Here is a 16231-nt window from a genome sequence, read left to right as displayed (position 1 = left end):
CTAAAGAGTAGAAATAGCAATGTATTAAGGCACTTGCTGCGCTGAGAGCAGCTGGGGCAGAATGTCTCCTCGTTTTAAAGATGAACCTCAGGGCAGTTACAGAAAGAAAATTTGAGAACTTCTCATTGCCCCAAGGGAGTGGCCAGACCAGAATGGAACAGTTGTGGGGTCAAGACTGGGACTATCAACCATAAGGGAAAGATGATGTTGGTACTCACTTCAGCAGCACACACACTAAAATTGGAACAATGCAGAGGTTAGCATGTCCCCTGCACAAGAATGACATGCAAATTTGTGAAGCATTCCTTATTTTTTTTAAAGATGATGTTGGATTGAGCATCTGGCTGAGAAGAGAAGCCCCCAGGGCACATCCAGCCAATATCCTACCAAAGAAAGATTTGTGACTTGCTGAATACCCTTATGTCTAAGTGTTCAGTTAGGTTAAATAGTTATTAAGCTCTTAAAATATTCTAGGCTCCTGATCGTTGCTCTACATGCATTGTCTTATTTAATTTTCAAAATAACCCTATGAAATTGTGTTATGGGTTGAATTGTGCACTCCCCACCAATTTATATATTGAAGTACTAATCTCTAGTACCTCAGAATATGACTGTATCTGGAGATATGGCCTTTCAAGAGGTAATTAAGGTAAAGTGAGCTCATACAGGTGAGCCCCAATTCAATATGACTGTTCTTATAAAAAGAGATTAGGGCACTGGCTGGTATGGCTCAGTAGATGGAGCGCCGGCCTTCCAGCTGATTGGATTCCCAGTCAGGGCACCTGCCTGGTTGCCTCTCGTGCGTTCCCAGTAGGAGGCGCACGAGAGGCAACCATACATTGATGTTTCTCTCCCTCTCTTTTTCCCTCTTTGCTTCTTTGTCTAAAAAAATAAATAAATAAAATCTTTTTTTTTTAAGAAGAGAGTAGGAGATATAGTGCGTAGACCAAGGAACAACCATGGAGGAGACAGTGATAAAGCAACCGTGGGAGAGAGGCCTCAGAAGAAAGCAAACTTGACGACAACAACTTGATCTTGGATTTCTAGCCTCTAGAACTGTGAGAACACAAATGTCTATTGTTTAAGCCACCTAGTCTGTAGTATTTTGGTATGGCAGCCCTAGGAAACTAATACAGGTAGGCACTACTATACGGCTGTTTTACAGAGGTTAAATGACTCGCCCACAGTCACACCTCTAGCAACTGGAGGAGCTGAGATCCCCAAGTAGCCTCCGATAAAGTGTGCATACTTAATTACTACACCATATAGATAATTGCATAGAGTGGATTCAATTCTTCTCTTTTTTTCCTTTTTAAAATCCATATCATTTAGTTATGAGCACCTGCACTGGCATCAGACATTTGGGCTCAAGTCTCATTTCTGCTCATGACTGCACTTAAGCCTCAGTTTCCTCATCTGTGAAATGATCTGTAAAATGAGATAATGATAATAGTAATATCTCACTCCATGTGTTCAGGAAGGTTGAATGAGATATTGTGCACTTAAAGTGTTGAGCACTAGGAAAACTTTCAAAGCTATTTGCTGTTATCATTGCATTGCTAGAAAGTGGAAGTTTCAGAATTCAAACCTGGGACTGGCTTGGTCAAAGCTAGTGCACATAACTCTTACACTGAACTGTTCAAATTTGCTGAGCCCCTACAGAGAGGTATGGGATCTATGCAGTCAGAAAAATGGGTGTTTGTATTCTAACCCTAACCCAATACCCAATATCCAACACCTTTGTGGGATTGAGTCAGTTATTTAAATTTTCTCAACCTCACTTTTTGTAAAAGATTTTATTTATTTATTTATTTTTAGAGAGGTGGAGGGAAGGAGAGAGGGAGAGAAACATCAATGTCTGGTTGCCTCTCACACTCCCCTTACTGGGGACCTGGCCTGCAACCCAGGCGTGTGCCCTGACTGGGAATCAAACCAGTGACCCTATGGTTCGCAGGATGGCACTCAATCCACTGAACTACACCAGCCAGGGCTGAACCTCACTTTTTAATCTATAAAGTTGAACTAACAACTCCTCAACCTCACATGGTTTAAATGAGGTAAAATGTGAGATATTGGTTACATAGTAGATGCTCAGTAAACATTAGTAGAAAGGATTTCATCTTTTTTTAGGTTAGGTTCTAAAGACAAAGTGCAACCAAGGAGGAATATAGTATAAATTACCCTTTATTACCAGCATGTATTTCTGCAGAAATTTAGAGAAAGCTGGCAACAGTGAAGCCATATTACAAGCCTTGAAGACATTGAAGTCATTAAGGTCCCTGAAAATGTCTATAAGAAAAAAATTACCCTTTAAAAAAATCCCTTATTTTTACATAAAATACAATAAGCAAAGTTTCATGTGTATCACCCCATTCTGTCATTCTTAGGTACTAAAATTCAAGAAAACTGAGATGTACTAAAGAAAGAAACAAAAGGAAACTCCATTTTCAGGTATGGAGCCATTCACACCATTCTGCCTTAAAATAGTATTAATTACTTAAAAATGAGGGTTAGGTGAAAAATTCTAAAGGATTCCTATTTACCTATAAGTGGAACTTCCTCTTTACTTATCTATAAAGTCTCCAAAACAAAAATAGATTATTTTTGCTTTTGAGTATTAAAGACATTGTCACCTCTTAAGGAATCAATCATTAAATGTGTATGTGAAACATCTGTGGGCCCTGGCTGGGTGGCTCAGTTGATTGGAGCATCCTCTCACACACCAAAAGGACACACCTAGGTTGCAGGTTTTGATCCCTGGGCAGGGTGCATACAGGAGACAACAGCTCAAGGTTTCTCTCTCTCTCTCTCTCTCTCCCTCCTTCTCCCTCTCTTCCTAAAGTCAATAAGCATATACTTGAGTGAGGATTTTTTTTTTCAAAGAAAAGTCCATGGGATTTATCCAGCATTCCTTTTCCTTTTCTTTTGGTAATAGTATCCAGCTTCTGTTAGGAAACTGCTACTCTTTATCCCTCCCTGGACAGGAGGGACATGGGTCCAAGTCCAGGCAGTTACAGCACCTGTCTTAGCTCTGGCTGCTACACTGGGATAGCACAGACTATGTGGCTTAAACAACAAGTGTTTCCTCCTCACACTTCTGGAAACTGGAGATCAGGGTGCAGGTATGGTGAGGGCTTGATACCTGATTGTTGTCCTCAAGTGGCAGAGAGAGCCCTAGTCGTCTTCTCTGCGTAAGGACACTAATCTTATTCTAGAGGCTCTACCCTCTTGACTTCATCTAATTACCTCCCATTAATTTAATTTAAGTTGCATTTCCCTAATGACTAGGGATATTAAACATCTTTTCACGTGCTTATTGCTTATGTATCTTCTCTGAAGACATGTCTATTTTCTCATTTTTCTATTGGGATGAGTTGTAGGAGTGCTTTCTTTTTTTAGAAAAAGAAAGAGATAGAAAAAGAGAGAGAGAAAAAATGTTGCTTTGTTTTTCCACTTATCTATGCTTTCATTTGTTTCTTCTTATATGTGTCCTGGCTAAGGATTGAACCCACAGCCTTGACGTATTGGGATGATGCTCTAACCAATTGAGCTACCCAGCCAGGGCCGAGTTGTAAAAGTTTTTATATTTTCAGAATATTAACGAAATATCATGTAAATGATTTACAAAAAATGTCTACCCTTTGATGTACAAATGTTTAAACACTTTTAAAAAGATTTTATTTATTTATCTATCTATCTATCTATCTATCTATTTATTTATTTATTTTAGAGAGTGGGGAAGGGAGGGAGGAGGAGAGGAAGAGAAACAGCAATATGTCATTGCTTCTCACTGTCCCCATACTGGGGACCAGACATGTACCCCGAATGGAAATCGAAATGGTGACCCTTGGATTCTCAGGCTGACACTCAATCCACTGAGCCACACCAGCCAGGGCAAATGTTTTATTTTTTTTAATATTTTATTTATTTATTTTTAGAGGGGAAGGGAAGGAGAGAAATATCAATGTATGGTTGCCTCTCGTGAGTTCCCTGCTGGGAACTGGCCTGCAACCCAGACATGTGCCCTGACTGGGAATCGAACCGCAATTGTGTGTTTTGCAGGCCCGCGCTCAATCCACTGAGCTACACCAGCCAGGGCAAATGTTTTAAATTTTGATGAAATCTAGTTTATCAGGTTTTTTTATTTTGTTGTCTATGATTTTTTTGTGTCATATCCAAGAAATCATTGCTAAATCCAATGTCATTAAATCTTGCCCCTATGTTTTCTAAGAGTTTTCTAGTTTTAGCTCTTACACTCAGGTCTTTGATCCATTTGAATTATTCTTCTGTATAATGTAAGAGTCCAACTTTACTCTTTGCATGTGGCTATCTAGTTGTCCCAGCACCGTTTGTTGAAAAGACTGTCCTTTCCCCATTGAATGATTTTGGCACGCTTCTTGAAAATTAATTGACCATACATACGAGAGTTATTTCTAGACTATTTTATTCCATCAGTCTTTATGTCTATCCTTATGCCAGTACTGCTATTTTAAAGGAATCAATGGCTCAATGGTTTTAACTATGTTAAATCTTTTTTTTTTATTTTTTTTTATTTACCTTTAGAGGGGAAGGGAAGGAGAGAGGGAGAGAAATATCAATGTATGGTTGCCTCTCATGCGTCCCCTGCCAGGAACTGGGAACTGGCCTGCAACCCAGGCATGTGCCCTGACTGGGAATCAAACCGTGATACTCGGGTTCACAGGCCCGTGCTCAATCCACTGAGCTACACCAGCCAGGGCTTTAACTATGTTAAATCTTAACATGATAGATTGTTTCTTGTATGCAGAAGTTTTGCTGTATTTTATTCATGTTTTAGGAAATTGTTTGAAGCTTGGTGTTGACACGTCATGCATTATAATTTCTCCCATGTAAAATAATGGGAACCAGGCTTCTTCCAGCCTGTGTTTTCCTTAAAAAAAAAGTGATTTCTAACACAGATTACTAAACAAGAGATTCCTATATTTTATATCTAACCTTTATTGGTTATCCCTACATCTACAGTCATTCGTACTTAACAAAAAATCTGAAGTAAAGATCTCTATGTTCCCCCCTACAGAAATGGATCTTAGAATATTTTAACTTAACTTAGAACCACATTTTTCCATCTTCTAGTTAAAACCACAAAGGGTAACTTCTAAAAGTCAGATTTGTTGAAGTATAATTTATATACAACAAAATTCACATTTTTCAGTATTGACAAACATTGAGGTTCAGTCATGTAATCACTACCAGAATTGAGATATAGATCAATTCCACTGCCTCCCAAAGTTTCCTCCTTTCTGTTTGTTGTTGGTTTCTCACCACACCCTGAATCCTAGACAACAATGTGATTATTTTTAAGTATATTTTATTAATTATGCTATCACAGTTATCCCATTTTTTCCTCCCCTTTATCACCCTCCACCCTGTACTCCCCTCCTACCAGCATCTCCCTCTGCCTTAGTTCATGTCCATGGTTTGTACATACAAATTCTTTGGTTTCTCTATTTCCTATACTATTCTTAACCTATCCCTGTCTATCTTGTACCTACCAATTATGCTTCTTATTCCTTATACTGACTCCTCCCTCTCCCCACTGATAACCCTCCATGGGATCTCCATTTCTGTGAATCTGTTCTGTTCTAGTTGTTTACTTAGTTCATTTCATATTTGTTTTTGCTTTTTTACCTTCAGTTGTTGATAGTTGTGTTTGTTGTCATTTTACTCTTCATAGTTTTGATCCTGCTCTTCTTCTTAGATAAGTCCCTTTAACATTTCTTCTTTTAAATATAGTTTATTGATTATGCTATTAGAGTTGTCCCATTTTCCCCCTTCACTCCCCTCCACTATGCACACCTTCTCCCACTCACATTCCCCTCTTTAGTTCATGTCCATGTGTCATACTTATAAGTACTTTAGCTTCTACATTTCCCATACTATTCTTATCCTCCCCCTGTCTATTTTCTACCTACCATCTATGCTACTTATTCTCTGTACCTTTTCTTCCTTTCTTCTTCTCCCATTCCCCTGTTGCTAACCCTCTATGTAATCTCCATTTCTGTGGTCTGTTCCTGTTCTAGTTGTTTGCTTAGTTTGTTTTTGTTTTTGTTTTAGGTGTGGTTGTTAATAATTGTGAGTTTGCTTTCATTTTACTGTTCATGTTTTTTATCCTCTTTTTCTTAGATAAATCCCTTTAACATTTCATATAATACGGGCTTGGTGATGATGAACTCCTTTAACTTCACTTTATCTGAGAAGCACTTTATCTGTCCTTGCAATCTAAACGAAAGCTTGGCTGGATAGAGTAATCTTGGATGTAGGTCCTTGCCTTTCATTACTTGGCATACTTCTTTCCAGCCCCTTCTTGCCTGTAAGGTCTCTTTTGAGAAATCAGCTGACAGTCTTATGGACACTCCTTTGTAGGTAACTCACTGCTTTTCTTTTGCTGCTTTTAAGATTCTCTCCTTATCTTTCATCTTGGGTAATTTAATTATGATGCGTCTTTGTGGGTTTCCTCTTTGGGTCCAATTTCTTTGAGACTTTGAGTTCCTGGACTTCCTGAAAGTCTATTTCCTTCACCAGATTGAGATAGTTTTCTTTCATTATTTTATCAAGTAAGTTCTCATTTCTTCCTCTTCCTCTTCTCCTTCTGTCACTCTTATGATTTGGATGTTGAAACCTTTAAAGTTGTTCTGTGGTTCCTAAGCCTCTCTTCATTTCTTGGAATTCTGTTTCTTCATTCTGTTTCAGTTGAATGTTTGTTTCTTCCTTCTATTCCAGATCATTGATTTGAGTCCTGGTTTGCTTCTCTTCACTGTTGGTTCCCTATATATTTTTCTTTGTTTCACTTTGTACAGCCTGCACTTCTTCCTTTATTTTGCATCCATACTCAGTCATATCTGTGAGCATCCTGATTACCAGTGTTTGAATTCTGCATGTGATAGGTTGATTATCTCCTCATCATTTAGTTCTTTTTCTGGAGTTTTGATCTGTTCTCTCATTTGGACCATATCACTTTGTCTTGGGTGCACCTGTTAAGTTTTAAGGGGGCAGAGCCTTAGGTATTTGCTGGGATGGGGCAACCCACTTCAGTAGGTCATGGTGGAGTATGTGGGGGAGGGGTTTGAGATGGAACAATGCCATTTGACTCTTACCCCACTTTCAATCACTTCCCCTGCTAACCACAAGCAAATTTGGCCCTTCTGGTGCTGATTCCTGGGTGGTGTGTTTGTGTACATTCTAGAACTCTGTGGGTCTCTCCAGTGAACTCTCCTATGAGGCTAGGTGTTTCTCCCACCACCACAATCCCCATAGATTTTTAAAGCCAGGAGTTTGGTTTCTTTCTTTATTCTTTTTTAAAGATTTTATTTATTTATTTTATACAGAGAGGGAGAAAGAGAGGGAGAGAAACATCACTGTGTGGTTGCCTATTGCATGCCCCCTGCTAGGGACCTGGCCTGGCCAGCAACCCAGGCATGTTTCCTGACTGAGAATGGAACCAATGACCTTTTGGTTCACAGGTCAGTGCTCAATTCATTGAGCCACACCAGCTAGTGCTACAACCAGAGTTTTTGAGGCTTTAGTTTCCCATGCTGGAACCTTGGGTTGCGCAGTCTGTCTCACTCTCTAGTTGTTCCTCCTGGTTTATCCGCACACAAATGTAGGACCACTCAGCTGCTACCTCCTCGCCTACCCACCCAGTCTGTTGCCTTGCCTGATCCTCTCCCCTCCAGCTGCCCATTTCCGCCCCTCCTCCCAGTCTGAATGAATGTTTCTTCTTTAACTTGTCGGACTTCTATACAGTTCAATTCTCTGGCGGTTCTGGTTGTTTTTGGTTTTTAAATTGGTTTTTGTCCTTCTTTTGGTTATTCAAGGAAGCAAAGTCTATCTACCTACACCTATGTCTTGGTTGGAAGTCTATTTTTTATCCCTGTGGGTTTTGTGTTTTTAACAATGTCACATAAATGGAATCATATGGTATGTACCCTTTTGAATCTGATGTCTTTAACTTGGCATAATGCATTTGCAATTCAACCATGCTGGTGGGTGTAACAGTAGTTAGTTCTTTTTAATTGTTGAGTAGTGATCCATTATGTAGACAAACTATAGTTTTTTTCTGTTCACCAATTTGAGGGTCATTTAGATTGTTTCACATTTTGACAATTACCAAAAATGCCACTATAAACATCTCGTGTATAGGTTTTTTACCCATTTTCTATTGGCCTATTCATTATCTCATAATAACATTTTGAGAGTTCTTCATATATTGTGTAAGCAAGTCCTTATTGGATACGTGTTTTGCTCCTAATTTGTGGCTCATATTTTTATTCCTTTAACAGTATCTTTTCAAGAGCAAAAGTTCTTCATCTTGGTAAAGGCCAATTTATCATTTTTTATTTTATGGGTTATATTTTTATACAATATCTAAAAATATGTTTCCTGGTCTGGGTCACAAAAAAATTTCCTCTTTGTTTTCTTTTAAAGATTTTATTTATTTATTTATTTATTTATTTATTTATTTATTTTTAGAGAGAGGGGGCGGGAAGGAGAAAGAGAGGGAGAGAAACATCAATGTGTGGTTGCCTCTTGCACGTCCCCTACTGAGGACCTGGCTGGCAACCTAGTCATGTGCCTCAACTGGGAATCAAACCAGTAACCCTTTGATTTGTAGGCCCATGCTCAATCCACGGAGCTACACCAGCCAGTGTTCTTTCTTTCCTTTTAGAAGATTTATAGTTTTAATCTTTACATGTAAGTCTATGAACCCATTTTGAGTTAATTTTTGTTTATGATAAAAAGTTAGGGTTGAGATTCCTCTTTTGCTTATAGATAACTAATTGTTGTGGCACTATTTATTCAAAAGACTGTCTTTTGCCCTTTCAATAGCTTTTGCACCTTTTCCACAAATCAACTGAAACAGCACTGGCTGGATAGCTGAGCTGGTTAGAGTGTCATCCCGATACACCAATGTTGTGGACTTGATCCTGGGTCAGGGCACATACAACAACCATTAATGCATAGATAAGTAAAAAAAACCAAAATGTTGTTTCTTTCTCTTCCCCCATCAGTCAAAACACATTGAGATATGTCTTCACACTCACTAGGATGGCTAAAATTAAAATGATAATAAGAGTGTAGCTGAGAATACAAAGAAATTGGATCCTTCAAACCTTGATGGAGAGAATGTAAAATGGAGTACTTTGGAAGACAATTTGGGAGTTTCTCAAAATGTTAAATGTAATAATACCATATGGCCCAGCAGTTCCATTCTACCAATAGGTATACAGTGAATAGACCCCACCCTCACTTCTGGGGCATAGAAAGGCTATAAGAAGCAAAAATGATTGCTCCTAAGGAAATCTCAACCACTAGCAGATGGCATAGACACAGATTCACACTGGTTCTAAGCTGACCATCTGGAGCTTTACACACCCTGAGCAAAGACAATTCAACCTAATTCAGCACTTTAAAAAAAGAGAGAGACTTCCGTCAAGTTGGAGGTGTAGGTAACCACAACTCACCTCCTTGCACAACCACATCAAATTGCAACTAAACTATGGAAGAACTATCACTCAGGACCACCAGAAATCAAGTTGAGTGGAAGTCCAACAACTACAGAATTAAAGAAACCACATGCACCCTAACAGGTAGGAGGGCCAGAGATGCAGAATGGGCTAGTCCCACTTCTATGTCCGGTAAATAAAAATTTGGGAGGGATATCTCAGGGGCAAGCAGTCCCACCCAACACCAGACTCCCAGCCTGGGGTTCCAGTGCTAGGAAGATAAGTCCCCACAACTTATGGTTGTAAAAACCAGCAGGGATTGAGTCAGTGGAAGAAACTGCTGGATTCTCAGCAGTTCCCCTTAAAGAACCCACACATAAACTTACTTAGACTCATTCCCTCTTAGCTCCAGTACTGGGGTAGCAGCTTAAAAGGCATTCCTGGCATACAGGGAAGAATTGAAGTGTCTGGCATCAAGGAAAGAGCTGGGTGACAGTTTCTCTGAGACAGAAAGGCAATCAGAGGCCATTGTCCTTCTTCTGAACCCTCGCCACACAGAGCCACTGAGCCAACAGGTGGATGCCATTCTGAGATTCCACCAACCTGGCTAACACTGTTTGCCCCATCCAGGAGATCTCCTGAGACTCCATTCCACCCAAACTACAACCCCTCCAAGCTATTAAGAGTGACATTGCCATATGAATGGCTGGTCTTGGCTCATGTTTCACATACTTTCCAAATCTCAAACTAGCAACAACCAGCCTCAGCAAGTCCCTAGCCTTCTTACCTCTTGCTAAGTGGCCCCTGCCTCTCACTAGAAACAACCAGCCTAGACTCACAGCTTTGTTTCACCTGGGAACCTCTAAGCCCAGCACAAGTAGCAGCCATCTTACATTGTTTTATAGCTCATGCAGGGAGGTCCTGGGCAGAACACAGGTGGGGGCTGACCTGGGCCTGCACAACCTGGGAAACCCCAGAGCCTGCACACCCAGTGGACAGCTATAAACTACATCAGAGCACCACCACCCTGGCCCTGCATAGCTGATTCTCCACAGAGGGTGGAGGTTAGTGGTCAGTGGTCACAACTAGTCCTTGCAGCTGACTGGCCTGGATAAATCCCTCCCATTGACCTGCCAACAGCAATCAAGGCTCAACTACAAGAGTACGGTATACTCAGCTCACACAAAGACTGCACCTTGAGTACCCAGCTTGGGTAGTAGGGGATGCTGTGCCACTGGACCCTACAGGACACTTACTATATTAGGCCACTTTACCAAGACAGAGAGTTATGGCAGTTCTACCTAATACATAGAAACAAACACAGGGAGGCTGCCAAAATGAAGAAACAAAGAAACATGGCCCAAATGAAAGAACAGATCAAAACTCCAGAAAAAGAACTAAACAAAACGGAGATAAGCAATCTATCAGATGCAGAGTTCAAGACACTGGTTACTAGGATGCTCAAGGACCTTAGTGAGGACCTCAATAGCATAAAAAATATCCAGTCAGAAACAAAGTTTACACTAATTGAAATAAGGAACAATTTACAGGAAAACAACAGTAGAGTGGATGAAGCCAAGAGGCAAATCAATGATTTGGAACACAAGGAAACAAAAAAACAATCAGAACAACAAGAACAAAAAAAAAAATCCAAAACATGAGGCTAGTGTAAGGAGCCTCTGGAATAACTTCATGCTTTCCAACATTTTCATCATAGGGGTGCCAGAAGGAGAAGAGAAAGAGCAAGAAATTGGAAATCTACTTGAAAAAATAATGAAAGAAAACATCCCTAATTTGATGGAGGAAACAGACATGCAAGTCCAGGAAGCACAGAGAGTCCCAAACAAGATGAGTGCAAAGAGGCCCACTCCAAGACTCATCGTAATTAAAATGCCAAAGGTTAAAGATAAAGAACCTTAAAAGCAGCAAGAGAAAAAAATGTTAGTTACCTACAGCGGAGTTTCCATAAGACTGTCAGTTGATTTCTCTAAAGAAACTTTGCAGGACAGAGGGATTGGCAAGAAATATTCACAGTCATGAAAAGCAGGGACATACAGATAAGATTGCTCTACCCAGCAAACCTATCACTTAGAATCAAAGGGCAGATAAAGAGCTTCCCAGACAAGAAAAAAATAAGTAGTTCATTATCACCAAACCATTATAATATGAAATGTTAATGGGACTTATTTAAACTGATAAGAACAGATACTACACTTGATCTTAGCCAAAAGGCCAAGAAGCGATTAACGGGACTCATTTAAGAAGAAGGTTGTCAAATAGCAGAGGTATGTGAGAATGGATGAAGAGGTGAGGGGATTAAGAAGTACAAACTGGTAGTTACCAAATAGCCATGGGGATGTAAAGTTCAGTATAGAAAGTGGAGTAGCCAAAGAACTTATACCCATGGCCCATAGACATGAACCATGTTGTGGAGATTGTCTGAAGGAGTGGTTATGCCAGATGGAGGGGTGCAGAGGGGGAAAATTCGGACAACTGTGATAGCACAATCAATGAAATATAATAAAAAAGAAAGAAAGAAAGAACTATCAAGGCTTCAAAAGATATGGGGAAAATGTAAATGCATATTACTAGTACTTAAAAAAGCCAATCTAAAATACATTATGATTCTAACTATATTCCATTTGGAAAAGGCAATACAGTGGAGACAGTGGATATTATAAATATTCTATAGTGACATTTCTCATTTTCTCTGGCAAGGGCTGTGAGTATCATCAATTCTAGATCAACTTTTAAAATCATTTCTTTGCTTCGAGTGGGGATGGATCTGACCCTTTATGTATCTGCATTTATAGCAAAGATGATAGATTCTTGGGTTAATTTTTTGACAATGACAGCAGAGATCAAAAAACTTTTTACCTTTTCACTCTACAATCCATTGTAATACTCTCCATTATAGCCACAGATGGCTGCAGCAGACATAGTCATGCTCAGAGAACAAGAATGGGGCACTTCCTCCTATACATCTCTTTCTATTAGGGATGAGAATTTTTCCCACAGTCTATTTGCAGACTTTTCCTCAGATATAATGGGCCAGAACTCTGTAACTTGCATATATCTATCTGCGAAAGAGAATGGAAGAGTGAGTCTGGGTATTCTCCAGTTTCTATAGTGAGAGATGGTCTCTTCCAACGGTGGAGAAAGAAGAGGTATGAGATGGAAATGGCTTTTTGGTAAGCAACATTTCCAGGCATTTCTATGAGTGTGGACCAGGAGAAAAGATATTTATCAACTCAGTCCACCATATTGCTGAAATTCAGTATTACTTCTTTAACAATGTATTTTATTTATTTATTCATAGAGAGAAGGGAAGGCAGGAAGAAAGAGAGAGAAACAACAATGTGTGAGAGAAAGAAATGTTCCTTGGTTGCCTCTGGCATGTCCGTAGTTGGGGACCTGGCCCACAATGCAGGCATGTGCCCTGACTGGGAATGAAACCAGTGATGTTTCTGCAAGCAGGCTGGCACTCAATCCACCTAGCTACACCAGCCAGGGCCTATTTTACTTTTATAATTAGAATAAAATAGTGTTAATTTATCTTCAAAATTTGTCCCAGGAATCTCCGTCATTTTAACTATCCTCCCAGCCACCAACTCTAGTAAGAAGCCCAGTATATTTAGGAAAATCAACTGATTTGGGTTGCCCCTCCCAGAAGAATACCTAAGGCTCCACTCCTTACAATGTAACGGGTGTGCCAAGACAAAGAATCATGGCCCAAATGAAAGAACAGATAAAAACTCCAGAAAAAGCCCTGGCTGGTGTGGCTCAGTAGATTGAGTTCCAGCCTGCTAACTAAAGGGTCACTGATTCAATTCCCAGTCAGGGAACATGCCTGGGTAGTGGGCCAGGTCCCCAGTAGGGGGCACTTGAGAGGCACCAAAACAGTGATGGTTCTCTCCCTCTCTTTCTCCCTATCTTTTCCTCTCTTTAAAAGTAAATAAATAAAATGTTTTTTTAAGAAAAATAACTAAACAACAAGGAGATAGCCAAATTATCATATGCAGAATTCAAAACACTGGTAATCAGGATGCTGACAGAATTGACTGAGTATAAGTGCAAAATAAAGGAAGAATTGAAGGCTGTACAAAATGAAATAAAGAAAAATATAGAAGGAACCAACAGTGAAGGGAAGCAAACCAAGACTCAGATCAATAATTTGAAACAAATGGAAGCAATAAACATTGGCCCTGAACACAATGAAGAAAGAATTCCAAGAAATGAGAGACTTAGGAACCTCTGGGACAACTTTAAACATTCCAACATCTGAATCATAGGGGTGCCAGAAGAAGAAGAGGAAGAGCAAGAAATTGAAAACTTATTTGAACAAATAATGAAGAAGAAGTCCCCAATATGGTAAAAGAAATAGACTTTCAGGAAATGCAAGAAGCTCAGAGAGTTCCAAATAAGTTGGACCCAAAGAAGAAATGTACCAAGACATATCATAATTAAATTACCCAATATTAAAGATAAGGAAAGAATCTTAAAAGCAGCAAAAGAAAAGCAGTGAGTACCTATAAAGGAGTTCCCATAAGACTATCAGCTGATTTCCCAAAAGAAACCTTACAGGAAAGAAATAACTGGAGAGAAGTAATCAAAGTCATGAAAGGCAAGGACCTGCATCCAAGATTATTCTATCCAGCTAAGCTTTCATTTAGAATGGAAGGGCAGATAAAGTGCTTCCAAGATAAGGTGAAGTTAAAGGAGTTCATCATCACCAAGCCCTTATTATATGAAATGTTAAAGGGACTTATCTAATAAAAAGAGCTTGATCAAAAAAAGTATGAACAGTAAAATGACAACAAACTCACAACTATCAAAAACTGAAGCTACAAAAGCAAAAAAACAACTAGAACAGGAACAGAATCACAGAAGTGGAAATCACATAGAGAATTATCAGCAGGGAGGGGAAGGGAGGGGGATAAGGGAAAAGGTACGTGGAACAAGAAGCATAAATTGTAGGTACAAAATAGACAGGCCTAGGTTAAGAATAGTATAGGAAATGGAGAAGCCAAAGAACTTATATATATATGACCCATGGACATGAACAAAGGGAGGGGAATGCTGGAGGGAGTGGAGGTAGCAGGTTGAGGGAATAAAGGAGAGGAAAAAATGGGATAACTGTAATAGCATAACCAATAAAATATACTTAAAAAACAAAACTCAACTAATTTAAATGTTATTTTGTGCAACAAGGAAAAAAACAAAGAAGACAATTGTTATTTACTGCCATGTTTTGGATCTTTATGTTATTGTCTTTCATCCTTTCAATGACATAAATGCCAATGTCTCCACTTTATAGATGAGAATACAGGCTTAGAGAATGAAGGTTGCCTTGCTCAAGAGCACAGAACCTGGAAACCCAGCACAGACTTGCCTGTCTGACTCCAAAGTCCATGTACATTTCTTTATGCCATTCTTCTTCCACTCTCCCCATCCAAGTTATTTGTGAGGATCAGACCTAAAGATCAGGAATATTATTTCCTGGACTTCAGCTGGGCTTAAAACATCCACCTTGAAAGCAGAAATCACAGTGGAGGTTTTATTAAGTAATCCACCACACAAGCCCTTAATAAGCAATAGAAGTGAAATTCTACCAGACTCTGGGGATGCCATTTAGCAATATTAAATTTAGGGCATAAATTAGTCTGGCTGGAGAGTTAATTCCCTTTCTGGTTTAGGCAGTTCATCATGAGAGTGATGTCTAGTGGGAACTCATCCTCCTGGCTCAGATTTTCTGTAGACAAGATTTCAGAAGAGCCAAACTTTCCCACAGCATCTCAACTGCTCTTTCTTGGCACTTTCCCACTTGATTTCTTTTTTAAAATATATTTTATTGATTATGCTATTACAGTTGTCCCATTTCCCCCTCTTTATTCCCCTCCATGCTGCATACCCCCTCCCACCCACATTCCTTCTATTTAGTTCATGTCCATTGGTCATACATGTAAGATCTTTGGCTTCTACATTTTCTATACTATTCTTAACCTTCCCCTGTCTGTTTTCTACCTAAAATTTATGCTGCTTATTCTCTGTACCTTTTCCGCCTCTCTGCACCTCCCATTCCCCTGCTGATAGCCCTCCATATGATCTCCATTTCTGTGATTCTGTTCCTATTCTAGTTGCTTGTTTAGCTTGTTTTTGTTTTAGGTGTGGTTATTAATAACTGAGTTTGTTGTCATTTTTATTGTTCATATTTTTGATCATGCTCTTTTTCTTAGATAGGTCCCTTTAATGTTTCATATAATAAGGGCTTAGTGATGATGAACTCCTTGAACTGAGAAGCACTTTATCTGCCCTTCCATTCTAAATGAAAGCTTTGCTGGATAGAGCAATCTTGGATCCAGGTTCTTGCCTTTTATGACTTGGAATACTTCTTTCCAGCCCCATCTTGCCTGTAAGCTCTCCTTTGAGAAATCAGCTGATAGTCTTATGGGCACTCCCTTGTAGGTAACTGTCTTCTTTTCTCTTGCTGCTTGTAAGATTCTCTCCTTCTCTTTAATCTTGGATTCTGTAATTATGATGTGCCTTGGGTGCAACTTCTTTGGGACTCTCTGAGCTTCCTGGACTTCCTGGAAGTCTACTTCCTTTGCCAGATTGGGGATGTTCTCCTTCATTATTTTTTCAAATAAGTTTTCGGTTTCTTGTTCTTCCTCTTGCCCTTCTGGTACCCCTATAATTCGGATGTTGTAATGTTTAAAGATGTCCTGGAGGTTCCTAAGCCTCTCCTCATT

At 39.5% G+C, this 16231-nt stretch overlaps 2 non-coding genes and 1 pseudogene across 2 annotated transcripts; 2 read left to right on the top strand and 1 right to left on the bottom strand.

The window, feature by feature from the left end:
- The first annotated feature begins 210 nt into the window (after window positions 1-210).
- LOC118993391 (U6 spliceosomal RNA) lies at window positions 211-314 on the top strand. The gene has a single exon (XR_005067846.1). It is a non-coding gene; the product is annotated as a U6 spliceosomal RNA (small nuclear RNA).
- Window positions 315-2187: 1873 nt separating this feature from the next.
- Window positions 2188-2297, top strand: LOC118993393 (uncharacterized; annotated as a pseudogene).
- Window positions 2298-11543: 9246 nt separating this feature from the next.
- LOC118993400 (U2 spliceosomal RNA) lies at window positions 11544-11726 on the bottom strand. Its single transcript, XR_005067853.1, has one exon. It is a non-coding gene; the product is annotated as a U2 spliceosomal RNA (small nuclear RNA).
- Window positions 11727-16231: the final 4505 nt, after the last annotated feature.

This window comes from Sturnira hondurensis, unplaced genomic scaffold (assembly GCF_014824575.4).
Source record: "Sturnira hondurensis isolate 20B ecotype Veracruz unplaced genomic scaffold, ASM1482457v3 Scaffold0008723, whole genome shotgun sequence".
Lineage (NCBI taxonomy): Eukaryota > Metazoa > Chordata > Mammalia > Chiroptera > Phyllostomidae > Sturnira > Sturnira hondurensis.
Note: the sequence above shows the minus strand (reverse complement) of the source record. Positions and strands in the feature narration are given on the sequence as shown.